The sequence below is a fragment of the Pseudochaenichthys georgianus genome, chromosome 23 (assembly GCF_902827115.2).
Source record: "Pseudochaenichthys georgianus chromosome 23, fPseGeo1.2, whole genome shotgun sequence".
NCBI classification, from domain to species: domain Eukaryota; kingdom Metazoa; phylum Chordata; class Actinopteri; order Perciformes; family Channichthyidae; genus Pseudochaenichthys; species Pseudochaenichthys georgianus.
In genome coordinates, this window is record NC_047525.1 from 4,098,836 (window position 1) to 4,105,106 (window position 6,271).

Below are 6,271 nucleotides of genomic sequence, written 5' to 3' on the forward strand. Positions count from 1 at the left end.
GTCTGGCTTTTTTTTTAAAACCAAAGTTCATTAGTGAACTTTGAGCCATCATTTATTTTGCAGGCAGCTCTCTGCCTCTCTCACATTATTATGGCGCGCGCCGGAACCAACAATCAGTTTGACCGTAAATGAGTTCGGTTCAGAGGACAAAGCACATACAACATTAATTAAACTTGATATTTGCTCACTTGAATTTCACTTTGAATGCTTGGATATTCTCAATGGGTGAATAATTTTTTTTTATAATAATAATAAAAAAATTAAATGACACCGAAGCTTTCTCAGGGTGGGCCAATGAGTAAACTGGGTGGGCCTGGGCCCACCCTGGCCCTATGGTGGCTACGCCACTGCTTGACAATCACCTTACCTGAATTTTACTCAGGTCACGTGTAACTAAAGTCTGATTTAAGGGTTGTTTATATTTCACATCATTAATCAGAATCTGCAAAGTAACTCAAATAAATGCAGTGGAGTAAAAATACCAGGTTAACCTCTGAATTGTCGTGGAGTAGAATTACAAAGTAACAATGAGCTGTCATGTGGGTATATATTAATGTTGCGCATTATGGACACAAGTGATTTTCACCCATTTATTAATTATATGTTTTACATTTGATAACACCAATGTGTTTAATACTGGCAACTTCTAATTGTGGGAAAAACGAAAACGTTCAGGAGAGACGTCCCATAGAACATTTTGCGAAACACAATAGCCAGCATGTGTAGTTCTGGGGGGGCGTTCGATTCCCGTTTTGGAAAGTCTGGCGTGGTTTCGTTCCATTTCACACAGCTGTTTGACGCTCTGCGTAACCTTACAGGGACTGTAGTCCTAAACGATAGCTGGGGATTATGGGTAGTGTAGTGTCTTCGGCCATCCTAAACTCAGAAATGTTGACAATCGCAATGATGCTCGAAATGTCCCTTATAGGCCTACGTCTGTTTCGGGTTATTTTTATTTTGAAATTCAGTTCCTGACGGACGCCAAAAAAGCCCGAGATTATGGAATTAAACCAATAAATAAAAGCAAGGATAATTGTGTGTTATTGGTGAGTAAATAACAGTGTGTTATTTTGAAAAGAATAACGAATTAGAAGAAAAAAATATTTAAAAATACAGATTTCCGTATTCTGAGGCTCTGAGCCCCATTTATTGTCTGAGCCCCATTTATTTTCCTCACAGACGGCAACAAAAGTCCGAAATTATACGATTTAAAATAAAAGCAATAATTGTGGCTTGATATTGAGTAAGCACATGTTTTTATGAACCACACAGCTTCCGGTCTCCCACGACCCGACCGGAGAAAAAGACGTGCTGCAGGCAGTAGAAATACATTGCTTTTAAAATCGTGCTGTGCAACACGAAAAAAAGGGGCAAATCGTGTTGGTGAACACGAATCAATAGATTAAAAATCGTGTTGGTGAACACGAAATGCCGTGAGACTGGGTTGTGTTGTTAGCATCTGGTTAGCTAGCTGCACTAACGGACATACGGAGCTGTTTGTTCCACAACAAGCTGGAGGAGAGTCCTCTCCTCTCAGACTGAGAGGCTCAGGTGAGCTAAAGGACTCTCTGAGTGTTTAGATAGTTAACTTTAGTCTAAGTTATCTCAGTGGGTCTCAAACGGTGGTTTGGTCACAAATTATTCAAAAGATTATTTCCGCGGCACACCTTCATATGATCATTATAGTTATACAAACAATAAGAGAATAAAGGAAAAACAGTTATGAAATACTATATGGCAGTAAAACAAGAATACAGTTTGAAAGGGGAGTGATTTGTAAAATATCCATAAATAAAAAGAACATCTGCTTATAGTTGTGTTTCATCTGGGTGTTGAGAGATGTATCCATAGATCTCTTAATGTTGCTCTCAAAGTGCACCAGATTGATGCTTTTAACTTCAATATTTAAAAAAAATCTTCCCGGGGGAGCATCCCCCCGGACCCCCCTAGAGGAAGTGAGGTCCGCTCCCCACTCGTAAAAAATAGCACTTTACCCCTGCCTATATGCAGTGAGCTGATTATCGAGCCTTCATTGTAACAGTCGCGGGTGTACTGTGTATTTGCGTGTGGGGAGTGCTTTTGTGCGTGCTCTATAGTGCCCGTAATAGTGTTCACTGGAGTCCAGCACCTCAGCAACCCCACTCAAAATACCTTCCCGCGCCTCTGCAGATGGTTCCTCCACGGCTCATCTGCAGATGCATTTCCGGGAACGGTGGAGGCGTGACGCACGGCCGGACTTATCTCAGCCAATGACAGCTCTGCATGCATCCCCTGGATATTATTTTAGAAACTGCTTTCATCGCGACGCAATGTTTACAGTGAGAACAGCTGTGAGGTCCATGCAGAAAGCAGAGCAGTGTGTATAATATATATCACTCAGTATAACAGCCCTACTCTCTTTATTTGCTTTAGTTTAGTATCTACAAACAAAGAGTCGATATTTTTCTAAAACCATTTAGTGCTTCACAATAAAATACACAACGGCTGTAGCCTGTTTTAGGAGCTGTGCGTGTGTGTGGTGTAGTTGTGTGTGGTACAGTGTGTGCGTAGGGGGGGGGGGGGATATATCCAGTCTCTGATAGTGTTAGTTATTATGAGAGTGCTCTGTTTGATTCTGAAATTGTATATATTTATATAAATATATACATGTGTGTGTGTGTCCCCGCATCTGTAGCCTGTTATTGTCTCATTATACCGCACTGTCAATGAATCAAAGTAAATATATAAGTCGTCATGAACACATCTGTCCATCAGACAGAGGCCTGCTGTGCCTCCTGTCATCATTAATGGACGTCTCTTTAAAATGACCGCTCAGAGGAGAGGAGTTCTCATTTCTCGAACCGCCTGCTGCCTCCCCTCCTCTCTCCTCGGCTCCTCCGCTCGCATCTCCTGTGGGCGGGACTAAGTATCGAGGATAGGAGTCGAGGAGGGGAGTTACGGAGCGTCCACACTACAGCTTCAAAAAAAGCTTGGAGCTGGGCGTGTCTGAAGCTTGGGGATTTTATTCAAGCAACGCGACCAACAACCAATCACATGAATCTCCCGCCCCCGACATACAAAGCAAAAACCCCCGGGGATTTTATGGGAGCAATATATATATATAAACTCCCCAAACAGGCGAAAACCTACCAGTTTCACCCACTGTCTCTGCCACCTCCCTCCATGCCTGGTTCCTCCGGTTTGTATCCCGGTAGGTGAAGAGGGTCTGTTCATACAAAACCGGGTGATTTGCTACAGCGATAATTAGTTTCTCCTCCATCTTTTTTTGAAATATAGAAATGAACGGCGGGATATCTCTCCCAGTTTAGACGCGGTTTGATTGGCTACGGCTTGAGCTGTCAGATTTTCCGAAACGGGATTTGATTGGCTGTCGCTGGCTAGGGTTTATCCCTAAATTAGTAGATTTAGGGAACGTTTACAGATAACAGATCAAGCTAGGATACCGAAGCAAGTTAGCAACACACGTTGAACAGCCTTTTAATTGTAAATTCCGTTCTCTTAATGTCATTTCGTCCAACGTTGTTGAATTAGAGAAGAGGGGCTTCTAAACGGGATTGTATGCGGGGGTGGAGGGAGTTAAATATTAGATAAATATAACTTTGGTGCGTGTAAGAGTGAGTGTTTTTAGCAGAGCCATATTGTGTCCTTGTGATTCTGTTGATTATTACCCGTCTGTATAATGTTGCAGCTCAGCTGATTCTGGATTGATGGCAAAGGGAGAGGGACTTAAGTGAGAGTGAAAACACAAGGTAAGTTGAATACTACTGTTTTATATAAGTAAGCATACTAAACATGTATTATATCACTGTATTATATAAGTAATATTGTTAGTAACTACTGTCTGGCAGGTGGAGGAGCAAAACTGCAAGACTGCAAACTCACAAGACAGAGAAATCAAAGTTTGTTCTCCACAGAAGAGGTTGATTTCACTTCAATTTTGTATTTCATATTTTCTAAAGATGTGGAAATGGCAATAAAAAAAAACTTGAGAGCTGTAACCAAGACAACTGTAACAACATGAGTAGAGAGTCACCAAGGTTTTTCAAGTCCCTCTCTTTCTCCATTTTTACCAGATGTGGGACATCGGGCATGAAATAAAGCTGCCTGTCTGGTGTTGCTGGATGTGGCACCGATGTTTTATTTTGGTCCACCCCAAAGGATTTCCACATGGCTCGGTTAGGGCTACCCATGTCTGTGGTGACATCAAGCACATGTAGCCCTATGGATGCTGCCCTCTGTATTATATCAATAATGATTGGCCTGTACTCTGGTCCATTGGTAGAATTGCCAGTGTAATGATATGCCACTACTTGCTTCCACCGTGTTGTGTTTCCAGGCAACATAAACACACAAGCATGTGTTGACACCCCTGTGTGACCTGGCAAAGTCACATCACCGTACAGTTTGCCTGTAATCATGTCTAACTCCACACTTGGTGTGATTGCCATTTCATCCAAGGTCAACACACACTCCCTTTCAAGGTCTGTCAATCAATCTGCCTTCAATTTTAGGAAATCAAAGACCTCTGTCAACACACCAGGCTCAAACTTAACACATTGCATCCTTCTTTGTGGTGAGTCTGCCTAATGCTTTAAGTTGGTCTTTTGAAAACGTTTTCTTATATTTCTTGTCCCTAATTTTCATTGTTGTCTTGAGAGCTGCATTTTCCTTCCTGATTTTTCTTAGTGCAGCCTTTGCTTTTTTGGTGATTCCTTCTTGGCTCTTTAATTTTCTCTTTAATTGTTTTAATAGATCTGTTTGACTGGCTGCTGGTTCCCTCGTATGCTGACTGGCTGTTGGTTCCCTCGTATGCTGACTGGCTGCTGGTTCCCTCGTATGCTGACTGGCTGCTGGTTCCCTCGTATGCTGACTGGCTGCTGGTTCCCTCGTATGCTGACTGGCTGCTGGTTCCCTCGTATGCTGACTGGCTGCTGTTTCTCTCGTATGCTGACTGGCTGCTGGTTCCCTCGTATGCTGACTGGCTGCTGGTTCCCTCGTATGCTGACTGGCTGCTGGTTCCCTCGTATGCTGACTGGCTGCTGGTTCCCTCGTATGCTGACTGGCTGCTGGTTTCCTCGTATGCTGACTGGCTGCTGGCTCAGTGGGTGGTGTCCGCCCTCCCTGTCTCTCCTCACTAGCCATGTCCTCTCTTTCTTCACCCTCACTTTCCTTTCTCTCAGTCTCCTCATCCCTTCTTCCCTCAATCTTTGAGACTAATTTAAGTAGAAGACATGGCACTGTACATTTTCGAACATTTTAAATATTATACCACTTAAAAATAAGAAATATTACTTTTGTTACTAAGAGTTCATACGTATTATACCTGTGTCACCTTTCACACTATAGCTGTGATCATGAGCTATGGGCTGTGTAGATACAGGTCCCGGGGTGAATCGTGGTGCAGGGGCCCTTCTCTTTTTGACCACAGGGCGATGCACGAAGATGGTGGGTATAGCCTCTGCTCTCAGCCTAGTCTTGCCCTTTTTTGTCTTGACAAACTGGTCTGCATCAAAATGTGCCTGCGGAGTGACTTGAGGTTACTTCACACACAGAACATCTCAGTTTTGTCTGCCCACATACATATTCCATAGTGGTTGAATACACAGTATTAGGAAACACTTTATACTTACTGGACATGTTATACTCATTACATACTGTATATGTACTATATATACACTATATATGACCAAGAATGTGAGACAACTTTATAGAAATTAATATCACATCTGTTACTGATGCCATTTGTCATACTTTGTTAAACTCACAAATAATAAAGTTCCATAACTTCAGTTGGGAACAAAGACCACACCTTATCTCCCTAAGGCAATAGGTGTGCTATATAGGTGTGTATAACCCTTTCTCCTGTCTGTTACTCCCTCTTTCAGCACAAGAACCAGAGGGGGATTCAATGGAGCCTGAATACCTGCACTGAGACCCTCACCCTGCACCCTGAGTCTCAACTCTGTGTTTTTCAAGCCTTTCCCTGTTTTTTTGTATTAAACAAAACATCAAGCTTTCCCAATAGTGTGGTTTTCGTTTTGTGAAAAAGTGCAAATGCAGTGTTTGTATATAATTACCTCACATATTTTTTTGCTGTTGGTTGTGAAATTGCTCCTGCTGACTTGAGCCAGCCATTTTTTCCTCCGCTCTGTGTCAGTGGGGAAGCCGTATATTCGTATTCCTTTCTCGGAGCGATTTGAACATCCCCAGGCAGCACAGCAAACCATGGTGGCGACAGGAGGCAGCACAGCAAACCAGGACAACACGGAGG